At 30.9% G+C, this 18,229-nt stretch overlaps 1 protein-coding gene across 2 annotated transcripts in view; it reads right to left on the reverse strand.

Moving 5' to 3' along the window:
- LOC105155055 (uncharacterized) overlaps nt 1-18,229 on the reverse strand; it is a 556,628-nt gene that overhangs the window by 353,305 nt on the left and 185,094 nt on the right. The gene's annotated exons all lie outside the window — the stretch shown is intronic.

The raw sequence follows: 18,229 nt of genomic DNA on the forward strand, positions 1-18,229 counted from the left end.
GTACAATACATACATATCATATTCATACATAGTACATATACACTGTCATCATTATTTTTTTCAATTCAAAAAAATTAGCGATCTAGTATAAATATTTGTGAGAAGAGCATGTAAGTATGTATATAAATGAACGAAAAATCAACGTTTTATGTAAAAAATGAAAAGATCTAGAAAAAGAACATTATACACATTTATTTGCATACTATTTTAAGCAAATAATTTTTATGAAAAGAAAAGAATATGTGGCATTATTATCTACTGTGTCTTGGAGTCGATGTTATCAGACGCTTTTTGTTTATTTTATGAAAAAATTAATTTTTACAAAATTACAAAAAATATTATAATAATTGTTATATTATCTATTAGATAACACTTTCTTAGTTCGTATTTTACAATTTTATTTTTAGCTTTTGTGTAAGTAACATTGTCTAAAAACAAAGTGATAATTGTGATATTATGACAAAAGATTGCATAATATATTCATAAAATATATTTTTTTTATTTGTATAAAGACTGATGTAATGATTGTTTGCCTTATTAAAGAATAAGATATGATTATTGTATTTTACAATCATTATCTATCATATTCAATACGTATTTACTAACACGTTTATCATAAAAATAAAAGAAAGTAAAAATAACGTGCATTCTTACGCAAGAGTTTGTTTGAACGAAAAATATTATATAAATAACATATTTATAAATTGAAATATTAAGGTACGCCTAACATGTGAATAGTAATATTATATAATAAAATAGTCTAAATCGTATTTGAGAGTAAATCAAATAAAAATAAACTGAATTGGCAAGTTAAGAAACATCGTGTTACTTTTATAATAATAATTTAGTAATGACATTACAATTTTTTATAATTGTAACGATAAGATTGTACTAAAGTTAAGAATATCATTTTTGAAAAATAATTATACGTTGCCATTATATATTACTTACTGAAAAAGTAAAAATACAATATAAATATAATACTATATGTTATCTCATTACAAGTAACGAGATATAAATAACACACTATTTCTTCTAATGATGCTAAAGTTGCGTGCATACATGCGTGTCTTACATTAGGATTTTGTTGAATTTATTTTTATTATTTTATTCAATTGAGTCTATTAATTTTATTTTTATTCTAGGGATTCTAGGGTATTTTTATACCGGATTGTAAAATTATTATACTAGATACTGGATATCGGATATCTGGACGGAATGTAACATTGAATATCCGGTATCCGATCGGATATCCGAGAAAGCAATTTCTTCGAGTTGGATATCCGATATTTTTCGGATATCCGACCGAATTCCAGGAAAGTGTTTTAAAAAAAAGGAGTCTATAGAGAAAAAAATCGTAATTTTGCAGCAATGTATATGGCATTATGAGTATGCATACTTATTTCTAGAGCATTGGTAAAAAATCAACAATTTAACAAATTTCAATCGGATATATTCCCGGATACTAATGATATCCGACTATTCGGTCGGATAGTAAAAAGAAAGTGCCGGATAACAGGTACTGGATACTTTCCGGATATTCGATGCATTCTTATTTTATTCTATACATCTCCTAACAATTTCTATGTAAATATTATTGGCCTATTTTCAGCGACTATTTGTAAGAAAACATGGACCAATTTTCAAATTCTTTTAAAAGAACTTTGAAAAAAAACATAATACAAAAAGACAGACCACCTCAAAATTAAAAAGTGGAAATTTGAAGAAGAAATATCATTTTTGTTACCATTTATACAAGAAAGAAGAAGCACACGCAGTAATTTAAAAAAATGTTAGTGATGATGATAATGAAGATGAATCGAGTGAAGACGAAAATAATAATAAAAATGATAATAGAGAAGATAATCGAAATGATGGTAAAGGAAATGATTAAAACAATAATAAAGATGGTGTAAATAAAGAGGAGTTACATGCTGAGGATGAAAAAAAGAAGAAACAAAAAGAAATTGATAGAAAAATCATTAACGTAGTTAGGAATAAAAGAAACAAATATCAAACAACAAGAAACAATATCGGTCATGAAGTATTTATATTAGATAAAAAAACTACGAAAACGCAAATAATTCCACCTAATCAAGAACCCAGTGCAATAGACTGTATTCTTTTCGAGTTTGGCAGCAACGGTAAAAAATTTTTCTCCATATTATCAAAACATCGCTAAGTCGCAAATGTTTTCATCGTCTCTGATCTCAAAATGAAACAAATTGTACAAAAACAATGTTTTGTATCTAATACATCCACACAACCTCAACATTCTGCACAAATGCAATCATATTACACTAAGCTATATAATATTTTGCATTTTTTACTAATATCTCCATTATTAACAGTACGTTATCTCTTTCATCATCTTTACTAGCATCTCCTTTACCTTCAGGAATCCCAACACCAATTCTATTACCATATTTAGATTTTTTGGTAACAATTACAATGCTACATGTCAGCGAAGAAACAACAAAAATACAAAAATGTGAAAACATATATCTATGTTTTATCTATATCTATCTATATCTACATAGTAAAAAATTGTGTTAAAGGAGAAGGATCCAAAAGGGCCGATCCTATTCAAATTACGTCCATGAAAATTTAGGCCAATTATATTCAATTTAAATAATTTTAACTTAAACGAAGCGGTGATTTTGCCATATTTACTTGGAAATTAATATTTTGAATATACCTGATGCTTTATTGAAAAACTTTCTAAAAAATCATAATTGTCGCGTTGGAAAATGATTTGAGTCGTTCTGGAATAGCAAAGTTTTCTCAATTCTCTTTGCATTTGATGCCGATACTCTTATGTGTTAGAATTCAAATAATACGTGGCAATAAATTCCAAAGAATGATCAATATTTGACTTTCTGTATAAACTATTTGCAAATAAGTGCGTGCGTGCGTGCGTGCGTGCGTGCGTGCGTGCGTGCGTGCGTGCGTGTGGGTGAGAGAGAAATGTAAGCGTATGCTCCAAAGTACTATTGAGGAATATTTGATTCACACAAGTCCTCTCTCACGTATGGATTGTTTGCTTATTGTCTTTATATATTGTATTTTCGTCTATATATTTTTTATAGAATGATATAAATCATTTTCCAACACAAATGCCATGATTTTTTTAGAAGGTTTTTAACAAATATTTTAACAAGGATTTGCTTTAACATTAATACAAAATGTTTTTTACTGTGTATATATAATATATGTAAAAAATCTTTACCTTAAACAAATCGCAAGTCTTTCTGTCGGTGAAATTGCTTTGCGGGAACAACGCATTTTGTTTTTGTAATACAGATTCAATCAAATGTAACAAGTCAATAAAATTTGTATTTGGCATTTTAAAGTACTGATAAAACTTGTCGTCATATTTCAATAAATCTTTAAACAAAACTCTCCTGCATGTTTTTTTCTTTTTAACATTGGATGTACTTATATTCGAGTTCTTTTTTTCACTTTTTTGACTTCAGTTTTATCTTCGTCCAAAAATAAAGCTATAAGAGTCAATTCATCATCACTGAAATCGCTAAATGATCTGTCCACGGTGACTGTTAAATGACAATTGTTAGAACAGTCTGAACATGTGTTTTATAGTTTGTCGTACTGTTGGTATGTGTCAGTATATGTTGTTGCCGAGACGTGGCGGTCCGTGCCGTATAATCTGAATCGACTTTAAACATTATTTGTTTTGCAAATAAGTAAGGAAAGAGTCACGGTCAAGGCTAGACACGTTAGTGCCTGATAATAAATAATATTTTCATGTGTAAATTCTAAGTACATCTTTCAGTTACATAAACTATTCGCTATTTACTGTCAGATTTGAAACGCAATCATAAACTAGAATAGAAACAAGAACATAAAAATATAAAAACTTATGTTAATCTACTATTACATTTCAATTTTAATATGTTAAAAAGATTCATTAGTTTAGTAAATGATTTTATTTTGGAAAGAGTAAGTATATATCATATAAATAATGATAGATGATTTAAATAAATAAAATAATTCGATTATCATATATTATGTTACTTTATATTTTTAATTACATTTGTGTGCTTTACATTTCAATTGAATATGCTTTATACGCATTTCAGACGACGTTTGATTATGTTTTAATATAACTTTGTTTTTGACACGTTTTAAAAGAGATACGCAAAATACGTGTACACACATGTGTGTACACACGCACACATGCGTGCACAAATATATACAGTCATACAAGCATAATTTTTTATATAAATAGTAATACTATCTATAACCGTAATAAAATACATCATAATATATAGGATAACTCCAGCAAATACGGCGCGCTGGAATTTACGCCGCAAAAGTCAGAAAAAATAGAAGGAGTCGGGATAATTTTCCCACAACTACTCTTTGTTACATGCCTTTATGTTATATTAGTATAGTGTTACGATTTCAGTTTCTTACTGTTAATACAATATTAATAAAATTATTGTGAGTTGAATCGATTTGTCACTATGTTAAGTAGCACCATCGTAAATTATAATCTATAATACATAAAATGATTACTGTAGGACGTGCAAAAGACTTAGTGGTTATTTCGTGATACATGAGTGTAGAGAAATAGTAAAGCATGTTGTATAACAAAATATAAGTACTTTGCTTTTGTATACTTTGCTTAGTTGTCTTATATCTCCCACCTGTTTGGGATATTTTGTCTGTTTGGCATTTTTAGCGGGCGCGATTTATGCCCAAGCATGCAAAGTGCTCAGGTTGAATTCAGCGCACTACATACAATAAACGCATTACATGAAATATGTACCTCATATTATAACACTTGTAATACATGTGGGAAAATTGTAATTATTATTTATTACTTCATACATATTTATCATTTTTATTCCTTAATAAAAATTTATAAACGCATTTTATAAGTTATTTTGTCATTTTATGTGTTATTTATAAATTTCTTATGGGCCGTACTCTCCCCCCCCCTTCCCCTATGAGTAGTCATATATCCTACCTCTGTGAAATATTCGGCAAAAATGTGGCAAAAATATTAGAAATCTGAAATATTTTTTTTTAATAATAGATGATATAAAGTTTTTACTGATATAATTCGTTTACTTTAAAAATAGTAAATAGTACTTCATAAATTAAGTTTTTGATAAGTGCGGCGTATATGCCAGAGTTACCCTATATACAATATATATATATATATATATATATATATATATATATATTAAATTTGACAAAAAATCAAAGTTAGTACAAATACACACACACACACACACACACACACACACACACACACATATGCGTATGTATATATACAAACTTTGTCAAATTTAAAAAAGAATACCGTTGTAAAATAAGTAAATTCTTTTAATTAATATCTTTATTAATGTGAGCATCTTTTGCTAAAATTACTGTTTTAAAGCACAAACTTCTTTAAGTATCTTGGAAAATATTGTGTAAGCGTGATATAAGATTATACAATACTAAGATATCTCGAAAACAACTTCAACATTACGTTAATTTTTAATGAAACTTAATTTAGTTGTTGATTTTAATAAGAGTTCTGATAGTTATAATAATTTATAATAATTAAAATCTATAATAATAATTAAAAACTCATATTTACATAAAAAGTTTTTGTTTTCTCAAAGTTTACTAAATTTTTTAATAAAACACATTTTATTTAATTCTATTTTTTTCTCTTCAAAAAAGATTTTAAAAATTTCAAAATATTTCCTATCTTACAAAGATTATTATCAAAACATACTGTCTTCTTAAAAAAAAAAGATTTATCCCATTCACTTCTATCCTACACCCTTTTTTTCTTTTTCCCTAAACCTAATCTCAAACCAAATAAATACAAACATAAACTTAAATAACAAAATACAAATTATATAATTTAAAATAAATGGTAAAATAATTTTTCAACATAAATACATTAATTCATCCTATCGTATTCGAGACAAAATCCCACGTATTAAAATAATTAAAAATACCGTATTAAATTAATTAAATTAATATACAATCATATTCACATTGAAATAATTGAAATAATAACATCAAATCTCAAATTTATTGATTAACTATTAATTAAAAAATCAAATAGAGATTTTAATGCATCTTTATACAGTTCTCAGAAATAAATAATCATAATCTTACACAGTAGATTTGAAAAATAATTAATTTATGGTCTGATATCAAATTTTTGCATCACGCTTATATTTCTATTTTAAATAAATTATAAATATTAATTAAATAAATTATAAATGTTAATTTATTATTTTAACGCGTGACTCCTTGTAAACAAAGATAATTTATGTATTTACCTTCGACACACATTCAAATTACCGTCTCAAAGAATTACAGTCTCAACTTTGACGTGGCTTAACCAACATGTGTTTTATTTTATTCTGACTAATAATATGTTTTTACAATGTTCTTTGCACGAATGCATAGACGACATACATTCTTGTAATTTACTTGTCTTATAATCACTTCTCTCATTATCTAATGATAAGCCACTCATTATATAAGTTTTCATAATCTTTCAATAATACAAAGTACATTTTCATAATCATTTCAAAAATTTTTGTATAAAAATAAAACGAAATTCATGCACTCGGGATCATTCAATCCATAGTGACTGCTTATGATACATGAGAGAAGTGTCAGATATTTGAAGAAATGTATATTGCTGATAATGTCTCAAAAAAAGAGTCGAAATATTCATATTGAAATATATATGCAATTAAATATTACATGAAACAATAGTATTATTTAATTGGCCAACAACTGCGTTATATTCTCATTTGCCTTAATTTCATTACCTTATTTTAAGAGTTATAAGGAAATAATAATTTTTCCGTTATTAAAAATAAATAACATTACAATCCGAAGCGCCACTACGGTCTAAGTATTAAGATGTTGAACTAATATATATATTATTCAAACGAATGAATTAATTTCAGAAATAATAATTACGTGTCGATATGGTTGTCGACATTAACGCAATTAATCTGAAATGTAATAATCCCCCCAAAATTCCCCAAATTAATCTTAAAAAACTGTAATAAACTTATTGCGAAAAAATATTGGTACCATATCGACACGTAATTATTATTTCTGAAATTAATTCATTCGTTTGAATAATATATATATTAGTTCAACATCTTAATACTTAGACCGTAGTGGTGCTTCGGATTGTAATGTTATTTAATATAAACGGTCTTGTTTCCTATCTTATTGTTTATAAACGCGCGCTGAAATAATGCGTTACTCTCGATACATATCGGTTATTGCGAAAAATTATTGCTAAGGTCTCGGTAGTCTAAAGGCTCAGGACGCTCGCACGGAATGCAAGAGATCCGGGTTCGACTCCCGGCCGAGGCAATATTTTTTCGCAATAAGTTTATTACAGTTTTTTTAAGATTAATTTGGGGAATTTTGGGGGGATTATTACATTTCAGATTAATTGCGTTAATGTCGACAACCATATCGACACGTAATTATTATTTCTGAAATTAATTCATTCGTTTGAATAATATATATATTAGTTCAACATCTTAATACTTAGACCGTAGTGGCGCTTCGGATTGTAATGTTATTTAATATAAACGGTCTTGTTTCCTATCTTATTGAAAAATAAATAAGTTTAGAATGAATTAAACATTACCGAATTTAGATTAGAGTGTTGAAAAATTATATTTAGCTATAGTATAGATGCAGAAATGTACCAACAAATTAAACCGACCAAAAAACTGATAATAACAATGAGGAAGTGAGGTTAAAGAGTGATAGAGAGATACAAGTTTAGGGCGGGTTCATGAACCGATAGGATCTAACTCGACATAGCAAGAGGATAATGGTGTTGGTGTATAAGGCACGAACAGCTAAAGTCTGTTCCTGACAGCCCATTACCACTGTACAAACGCAGGCACGGTGCTCTGGTACGATGGTAAAGGCTCTTCTGAATCCTGTCTCTTTCTCCACAATGCGGCTTCCCTCATTCTCCCTCCCGTTCTCATCGTTTGTTCCTTTACGATCCTATTCCTCTTCTCTCTCTCTCTCTCTCTCTCTCTCTCTCTCGCTCTCGCTCTCGCTCTCTCTCCTTCCTCCTCTCTCCCCCCTCTCTCTCTCTCATTTCTTTTAATCATTTCTCGTTACCACTTATTCTTAAGATATCGAGATCTCTATTTTAGAAGGAATTAAATCGAATGAGACACATTTGCAACTTGATAGTCGTATTATGCTTTATAACAAACAAAAGCATGCAATTTAGAAATTTCTATAAATTACTTTTTATATATGACTGTACCTACCTTTTGTATATATATTACTTCATGCTGTGACTCTATTATTATCAATATTTTATTCCATAACTGTCATTGTAAAATTTTATTTTAAAAGTATTTTTTAATACAATATTTTGTAAAAAGCAATCGATTTGTCATGACCTTTCTTTATTAAATATTGTAATACTTAAATTATAAATTAAAATTCTTTTAACACTCGCGCGTAATATTCGATTAAAGTTAATTGAAGAAGAAAGATTTTGTTTATCTAGGTATTTATATTGTTTAGACTTTATTTGCTAAAAATCTTTCAATCCTTTATTATATTCTTTTAATATATTATAATATATTATCATTAAAAAATGTTCAATAGTAATCTGAAAAATGTACCTATTATCTACAACATTCTGTATTTGTTATTTCTATTCAGCCACCATTAAAATTTATGTACCAACATATTCAAATAAATTACAACTAAATTATCATATCACTAATTATCATATCACCCACGAAGAAAACTTTTCTTCAGCTACTGTTTTTAAAATATGATGTCGTTCAGAAAAGTAGATTTTGCAACTTATATATTCACGTGGGCGAAATGGTATCCATTCTGAATCAATTCACTGTAAATATATTCCCCAGCGTATTCTCTTTCTCTTTCTCTCGAGGTAACTTTTTCGAGGTTGACTCGTAGCCACGCCCGACACTCTCCCCAGACCACGCCCGCGAACAGAGAGAAACACACACATAAACGCACACATGTGTAGACTCAACACGATGGTTCTCTGTAGAGCTCAAGGGCTAATAATTTACGTCACAAGCACACCCCACCATAAAGAGTCAGCTACAGGCACCAGCGGGCATATATTCACAGCGATGACATAAACGCTATCCAGTTGCAGTTACTGTTAATTACCGATCATCTTTTATAATTTATTACCACACCCGTCGGCGCGTATATTCGCTGAGACTGGAAAATTCGCTTGATGACTGACTGGCCTGACAATTATGTAACGCACCACCGAATAATTTGCTGAAATCACTTAATTGTCGAACTCATCATCGTCTGATAAACCGACGAACAATGATGATATGCAGTGATTGCTTCAATCATTCGTTGACTGAACGAAATTACATAAGAGGAAACTGATTCTTCAAAATATTTTTTTAGTTTTTACAAACTTAGAAAAATATAAAAAATTGAATTGAATAACAATTTTATAAACGAAAAATAAAACAATTGTTTTCTTACATATAATTAGTTTCCGACAATTAGATTTATTATACATAGTAAATTAAAATAACCCCGCAAAATAATGTAAGATTTAAGAAAAAGTGATAAATAACGTTCTTAAAACAATTAAAATCTCTGTCACTACATAGTAATAAAATTGCATCAAAAATAAAAATAAATAATTTCGGTCTCTCAATATTTAAAAAAAGAAACAAGTAATAAATGGAAGATCATCGAGATTGAGAGCAAGATCGCAGATATTGTCCGCGTATAATATTTTAACATTTAACTTGTTCTATAATACTAATTTCATTCTTCTTATATATTAAATAATCAAACGTTTCGGCTTCTTTTAATCCATCTTCAACAGTAAAACAATTGAAATAAAGATGATAGTGAATTATAAACTTGAAATTTGAGAAAGTCCATCTTAATATAATGTGACAAATAAGATTTATCTATCATAAATTAATATCAACCCATACAGAAAGTTTTCAGAAATATCTCAGAAATATTTTAACTAATAAGTGAAACATTTCATAAAAATTGCAAAATATATTTGCAACATTTCTGAGACAGTTCTGAAATAGCAAAATGTCCACAATTCTTGAAACTTTGTTGAAAGATTGATGAAATGTTATTGAAAGAATCTACAATCTTTTTAAAATAATATGGTGAATGTCTTTTTCGAAAGCCAACACAGATTATTAATGTATAACAATTTATTATTTTCTTTGAAAATAAATGTTGAATAATAAACGTTTCTGTCTTTGGGTTCTCTTCAGTACAACATAAAATTAAAATAATCAAATAATCAAATACATGTTATGCGAGTGATTCTTCTAAAGCGCGTGCCGTGTTTGGGTTAGAACTTGAAATATTAGCAAAAAGGTTTCAGCTATTTCTAGTACTACAAAAATGATGTTTAAATATATACTTAATACACTCTTAAATAATATTTAAAGAAGGATACCAATTTTCGCGATCATTCGGGAATCGTTTTATTTCTACGTTTTCTTATATATTTTTCTTCATAGAAACAAAAAAGATTATTATAATAACACCAGACTTAAGGAAAAATTGGTACATTGAAATAAAGTAAATAAAATCTTTATTCGCATCGTTATAAAATCACTGTCAAATATACTTCAATGATTTGAAAATTAACTCCAAATTGGATAAAATGCGAGTAATATTGCATCACAGAACGTTAATTAGATTATGTTTTTTATTGGGTCTTTGCTTAAAAAAATAATAATTTTATGAAAAATATGAAAATTTGAAAATACGATAATACATCAATTATTGTTTTGCAATTAATTCTCTTTACGAATCATTTTGTATTTTTAATTTCGATTCATATTGACTATAATATATTGATAATTGGCAACGAAAAAGTTCTCTTATTTAAAAAAAAACAATAATAAATAACTAGATACTTTCTTTCTTTTTATTCTGATTTGGGATTGACAGCGATAAAGTTACATCTCCTGTTTACACATTTATATATTTATACGTGTATATATATATATATAGAAGAAGAACGGTCGAAAATAGAAAAAATAGTCACTATCAGTGCATATTGTGACGCCAAAAACATATTCACCATTCTTAAATTTCCTTTGATATCAACACCCAAATATAAAATACTAAATATATTGCCATTCCTTGCACGGGATCATAAAAATGTATTCATATTCGTAGAAATATGCAATCCACAAGTAGCAATTAATACAGAGAGACACTTATATAACACTCACAAAGAGTTTGCAAAATTGTATAAAGAGAAATTGTAAAAGTATAATAATCAAAATACAATATTTATGTCCAAAAAATTTTCCGATACACCGCATAAACACTGGTCCGAATTGCGAAATCAAAATTTATTTAGATATAAAACAATCTTATAAAAACTGTAAGAGACATGACAGCGAATCGTACCACATGGATAGTCCTAATAATCTGCACTTTTGGTTGTATTCAGCGCCAATGAAACAAAATATTATAATTTATTGTAAAGACCACGAAAAAAATAAAGGAAGTCATTGAAAATATAGAATTGTATTAGAAAACAATTGCAAAATAGCAACACCTGATATCATAATAAATATAAAATACTTAAGCTCATTAGGCACTTACCAGAGTGTAATATTTCCTCATTATACAATTTAAAAGGTAATACCAGTGCAGGACAATAAACAAAAATAAATAATATTGTGCAAAAACCGTCAGAACTAAAAAATTTAGAGGAAAAACTAAATAAAACAAAAGATGATCTTGAAAAAAACACAAGTCTTTTCTTTTAATCGAAACACTTTATTTATCCTGTGGCAGCAAGCGGATCTACTATTAATAGTATTATTAGCAATAATAATCACAATAATAATATATGTATTTCGAAAAAAGAAATAAAACAAAATTCAAGAAATGTAACAATAGATCCAGATGTACAAAATGAATTTCATATTCCTAGACCTATTTTAAAGCAAACTACGTTTCTAAAAGAATTAAAACGAAAAATTCCGTTCCTCTCCGTTCCGTTTTCCTTTCCCAACAGGGAAAGGGTATTATAGCTCAAAAGCTACCACAAGTAAGCTTTGCATTTCAGCATAGCAACAAGTTAGCGGAAATGCAAGGTTCAGGTTACACCTGAACCTTACATTTCAGCATGGCAACGAGCCGCGAAAATACAAAACTGCAAAATCGGCAATCGACCGGGCATGACCATATATAGTCATATCGATTACCAGAATGCGCAGTAATAGGACACTGCACTCTTTTTTATATTCGGCTATCTAATAGCAGACTGAGAGAATCTCATCGATAAGTAAACGTAACATCACGTTACATGCGTCGAGTGTCCTATTACAATTGCGATATCAACTGCTTTAAATATTATCGTGAGCACGGGCACCAAGATATAAGCCACGAATAACTACGAATGCTAACGCAAAGTTCAAGTATTATTATTCATACTAAACCTGACAAATTAATTATAAACAGGTGTAATTAAAAAGGGGGGAATCATTTTAAATAAATTTATGAAAAGTGATCAAGTATGTGTTTTTCTTGCCGCCCTTCGTGCACCATCCTCAGCGCTCCTCGTGGGTCTCAACCTTTCAGGCGGATCGAATCCTATAATTACTTCTTTGCACCAAAAGGTACAACAACCGGAACAACTATCACAATTTGAGTGGTATTTTGCAAAATGTAATCAACTCTAAAGATGCGATTAAAGGCCGTCGATTTGGAAAATGTATCCGCAGTGTTCTTTTATTCACTACTGTGATCGCTGCTCCGCTATCTACCTCGAAATACAGAGGCTGTTGCTCCACCGTAAGAGTTTTGAAGAATTTATCACAGAATTCGACGTGATTCCATCACCAATACTTTTTCAACCTGATTTGAAATGCTTTTTTAATTCCTATACCTGTTGTAAGTGGCTCGGCGTACCGCAATTATTACATTCTTATCTAGTGTATATTTATACGCAAAATGGTTACCTTCGAGTAGATATACTAGGCGGGTTCTAACCCAGGGGCTAGAGGGGAATGCGGGGTGCGGGGAAGTACTTGTATGTGCGGGGGATACCTAACGCGGGGGAAAGAGGGGAAAGGTCTAGGCTTCTACACAATAGGGCTCCTACACAATAGGGCTCCTTTTTTTTGTTATCAAAATTTGACCATGTTTTTCTTTAAAAATGCATTGATAATAAAGGTTTGAATTTGACCATGACATATTTTTCTTTTCTTTAAAAATGTATCGATAATAAAGGCTTGCATGTTAGAGAAAGATAGAGCGCGCGTGTTATGAGTGAAGAAAGGATGGAAGAATTAATAGAGTACGAGTTTCTTTTGTATGATACAGTTTATTCAATTTTTATGGTTTTTCCTGGCGCGTTGAGGCAAAGGATGGGAAGTAAAAGACAATAAACATGAAATAAGGCGAACAAAAAATGTTTTATTTACATCTTATTACATCGGTTTTCGTACTTATTAAAAACTAAAGCTAATAGTTCGCAATCAATGAGCTGATGTCCATTGAAGATGTCGCTATCACATATAATGTTCTCAGATGCGATGTTGGATCGCGTATACTTGGTATCTACCGTATCGACGAGTCGAGCTCATCGTTCGAACGTTACATCGATACATCCGTTAAAGTCAAACATACGGCGTAGCATCGTTTCGGTCATCATAATGCGTACGGATGAAGAATCGAGACGTACGATCGTAGCATAGTTCAGCATGAAAACACTGACGGTTAGCGGTCCAACGCTTATAAAATTATCCTTGTATTTTCTTTGTCACGAATTTATACATACGTTTATACATACGTTTATACATACGTTTATACATACGTACATAAGTACATACATTTATATTAGGTGCGCCAAATAATCGTCATATTCGGGAAGTATTGATTTTCTTCTTTCATTCGAAGAAAACGGCGGCTGAAGCGCATAGAGAGCTCCAAAAAGTTTACGGAGATGCTGCTCTAAGTGAAACAACGTGCCGAGATTGGTTCCGTCGCTTCAAACAGTGATTTTGATGTTGACGACCGTCCGCGTGAAGGAAGGCCAAAAACCTTCGAAGACGCTGAATTGGAGGCATTGCTCGATGAGGATCCGTGCCAAACGCAAGAAGAGCTTGCTTCAGTATTAGGAGTTACCCGCCAAGCCATTTCCAAGCCATTTTTTCACAATAAAGTTGCATTTTCATCAAAATAACAGCGAGAACTTAGTTGCGCACCTAATACATACGTACATACGTTTATACATACATACGTTTATACATACGTTTATACATACATACATACATACGTTTATACATACGTTTATACGCACATACGTACGTTTATACATACGTTTATACGTACGTTTATACATTACAAAGGAAGGGAAAAGAAATACATAATAAATACGTTAACGTATTTTTATTTAAAAAATTCTTTTACAACCACCAGTTATATATTTTCAATACATTTTGTAACGCGCAATTCTTAACACGTTGTCCACATCGTATAATATTAGTAACATCTATATTAGATAAAGATTCCATGTGTTCTGTCGTAAACTGCATCCAGGATCTCAATGTACATGCGTTCTCGCTCATCATCCAGAAGCAAGTTCCGCAGCCACGTTCGTTTCTCGCGTCCCTTGACATACACGACAGCATCAATAAATTTTAATTTCATCAATTAAGTAAAAAAAATCCTATATTCGATCAAAGCTGATCTTATTCCCTAAATATTTCGGTTTGAATTTACCAGGTGTAGAAGTATGAAACCGGAATTTTTTTGTAAAAATTACACGTTTGTTGTTTGAAAATGATAAAAAATTTTTTATTCAAAATAATCTCCATTGCTATTTATACATTTTTCCCACCTCTCCGGCAATGTATGAATGCCACGTCAAAAAAACAGTTCTTCTTTTGAAGCGAAGCAGTTATCGAGCCATTTTCATACGAATTGAAGTGTTGTTCAGCGAGAGCATGTCCCAGTGATGCGAATAGATGATAATCGGACGGAGCCAAGTCTAGAGAATAAGCCGCATGCGCTAATATCTCCCAACTGAACGCCTCGATCGTTTTCCTGACCCGTTTTGCTGTGTGTAATGGAGCATTATCATGAAGCAAAATGACTTTGTGTTGCCTTTTTCCATATTCCGATCGTTTTTCACGTAATGCTCTATTTAAATCGATCATTTGCTGTAGGTAGCGATTAGTGTTAACGGTTTCACCAGATTTTAGCAGCTCATAATAGATTACACCCTTCTGATCCCACCAAACACAGAGCATTGTCTTCTTTCCAAAGCGATTTGGTCTTGCAGTGGATGTCGATGGTTCACTTGGATTCACCCATTTACGACGCTTAGGATTCTCAAAATATATCCATTTTTCATCACCTGTGACGATTCGATGGAGAAATGACTTTTTTTTGTATCTGTCGAGCAGCATTTCAAGTGGTTTTTCGATTTTCTTGCTGTCTTTCAGAACACCCTATATATGTGTATATGTATGTATATGTACATATATAGGTTATAAAACTGAAATAACGCCCTATTAATCATATAGTGTTATTTCTATAAAAAACTGAGTCCTCTACCATTTTGTAATTTTTTCAATATCTTTTTTAGTTACCCAATGAGCAAAATGTCTAAAATCGTATAAAACAATTAAAATATGAATAATATAAAATATATATAATAAAGCAGCATTTATGTACAATAATAAATCTAATATGATATCTAATATATTTTAAGATGACACTGTATGATTTAACAAAAATATTCAGTACTGCACAGATTTGGAAATAATAAACGTTATTAAAGCATAGCTTGTTAGAAGTGAGGATTTAATAATAATAATAAAAATACTAAAATATATAGCTGAGAAAATATAAATACCTAATAATAAAGAAAATCTGTACAAGGCCCGCAGCGTGAAAATTAATTCACAAATCTTTGTGAAAGGAAATTTGCATTGAAAGTGACTCGATTAAAATCCAGACGTTTGTAATAAATTACTCCATTGATATTAGTGTGTCAGTTATTTAACTTTGAACTGTAATGTTAAAAAATACACCAAAGGTTACGTCAGTCTGACAGACCACTGTCATATTTCTGCTAATTTTGTAAGTCCTTAAAATGAAGAATGTACGCTATGTGTAGTATGTATGTACGTGCATACGTTTTACATACGCGTGACGCGATGTTTAATCATACTCGGGTCAATTTCGGACATCTTGTCGACGTTGATATGGTTCTATTCGTTGAACACGATACATGGCGGTACCGTTCGACGACTGTTGGTTCAAAGAAAAAGAAAAGAAATACGAAAAGATCTCGATTTAGAAATTGAAGTTGAGGTTTCTGGGAACTCAGTGTGTATAGTTAGGATTAAAAGTGGTGCGATAGACATTCGATAACGGTTCGATAGATGTTTGACATTAATTCGAAAGATGTTTTTGACAGTGATTCGATAGACGTTCGACGATGGTTTAATATCTGTTTGATAATTGTCATAAATGTTTTGATTGTAGTTCACTAATACTATCAACATGTGTTAGTAGGTACACGATATAATAGTAAAGCATTTTTCGGTTGATAATTTAAGTTTAACAGATGAAAGTGCATAAATTCTTCTCGGTGAAACGTCGATGTACAGCAGTTGTGACCACGTTAGATACGATTTTGCATAAGTGTAATATAAAAATTTTTTTCTACGGAAAATCTCAACATGTTTTGCGGTAAGATTACTCTGTTGGATACGTAGAAACACAATTTTGCAGTTTCGCATAAATCAAGCGTGCCGACTTCAGCAATACTTGTCGCCAATGATTATAAATAAGTGAACATACGTTTGATCAACAACTAATGAATCGTGATCAACAACTAATGAATATTGTTTTTAAGGGAACATGTATGAACACAAAATTGTAATACATAATTTTATAATACCACTGTAGTTCCATCCATGATTGCGTTTCAAGATTGAAAAGGACTTTATTGCGTGGCTTATAGAATTGTCTATGTACGTATGTATATACCAGGTGTAGAAGTATGAAATCGGAATTTCCCTATATATGGCACTAGCTATCAGTTTAAGGACCACAAGACCGCATCTGCAGCGCCATCATCTCTCTCTAACAGCTGACGAAGATTTCCAACATACAACAATCCAAGTTCCATACACCGGTATATTTTTTTCTAACCTTAAACATGTTGAGTTTTGTGCCTACGAACTACGATTTGCGGACAGCATTGGTTTTCTGTTATCATTTGAAGAAAACTGCTGCAGAATCGCATCGAATGCTTGTCGAAGCTTACGGTGAACATGCTCTTGGTAAAACACAGTGTTTCGAGTGGTTCAAAAAATTAAAAAGTGGTGATTTTGACGTGAGAAACGAAGAGCGTGGGAAACCACCGAAAAAGTTCACAGACAACGAATTGCAAGCCTTATTGGATGAAGATACTCAAACTCAACAAGAACTCGCGGATCAATTGAATGTAACGCAGAAAGCCATCTCCATTCGTTTGAAAGCTATGGGCAAGATTCAGAAAGTGGGAAAATGGGTTCCGCATGAACTGAACGAAAGACAGCAAGAAAATCGAAAAACCACTTGAAATGCTGCTCGACAGATACAAAAAAAAGTCATTTCTCCATCGAATCGTCACAGGTGATGAAAAATGGATATATTTTGAGAATCCTAAGCGTCGTAAATGGGTGAATCCAAGTGAACCATCGACATCCACTGCAAGACCAAATCGCTTTGGAAAGAAGACAATGCTCTGTGTTTGGTGGGATCAGAAGGGTGTAATCTATTATGAGCTGCTAAAATCTGGTGAAACCGTTAACACTAATCGCTACCTACAGCAAATGATCGATTTAAATAGAGCATTACGTGAAAAACGATCGGAATATGGAAAAAGGCAACACAAAGTCATTTTGCTTCATGATAATGCTCCATTACACACAGCAAAACGGGTCAGGAAAACGATCGAGGCGTTCAGTTGGGAGATATTAGCGCATGCGGCTTATTCTCTAGACTTGGCTCCGTCCGATTATCATCTATTCGCATCACTGGGACATGCTCTCGCTGAACAACACTTCAATTCGTATGAAAATGGCTCGATAACTGGTTCGCTTCAAAAGAAGAACTGTTTTTTTGACGTGGCATTCATACATTGCCGGAGAGGTGGGAAAAATGTATAAAT

Source organism: Acromyrmex echinatior, chromosome 7, assembly GCF_024713525.1.
Source record: "Acromyrmex echinatior isolate Ae372 chromosome 7, ASM2471352v2, whole genome shotgun sequence".
NCBI lineage: Eukaryota > Metazoa > Arthropoda > Insecta > Hymenoptera > Formicidae > Acromyrmex > Acromyrmex echinatior.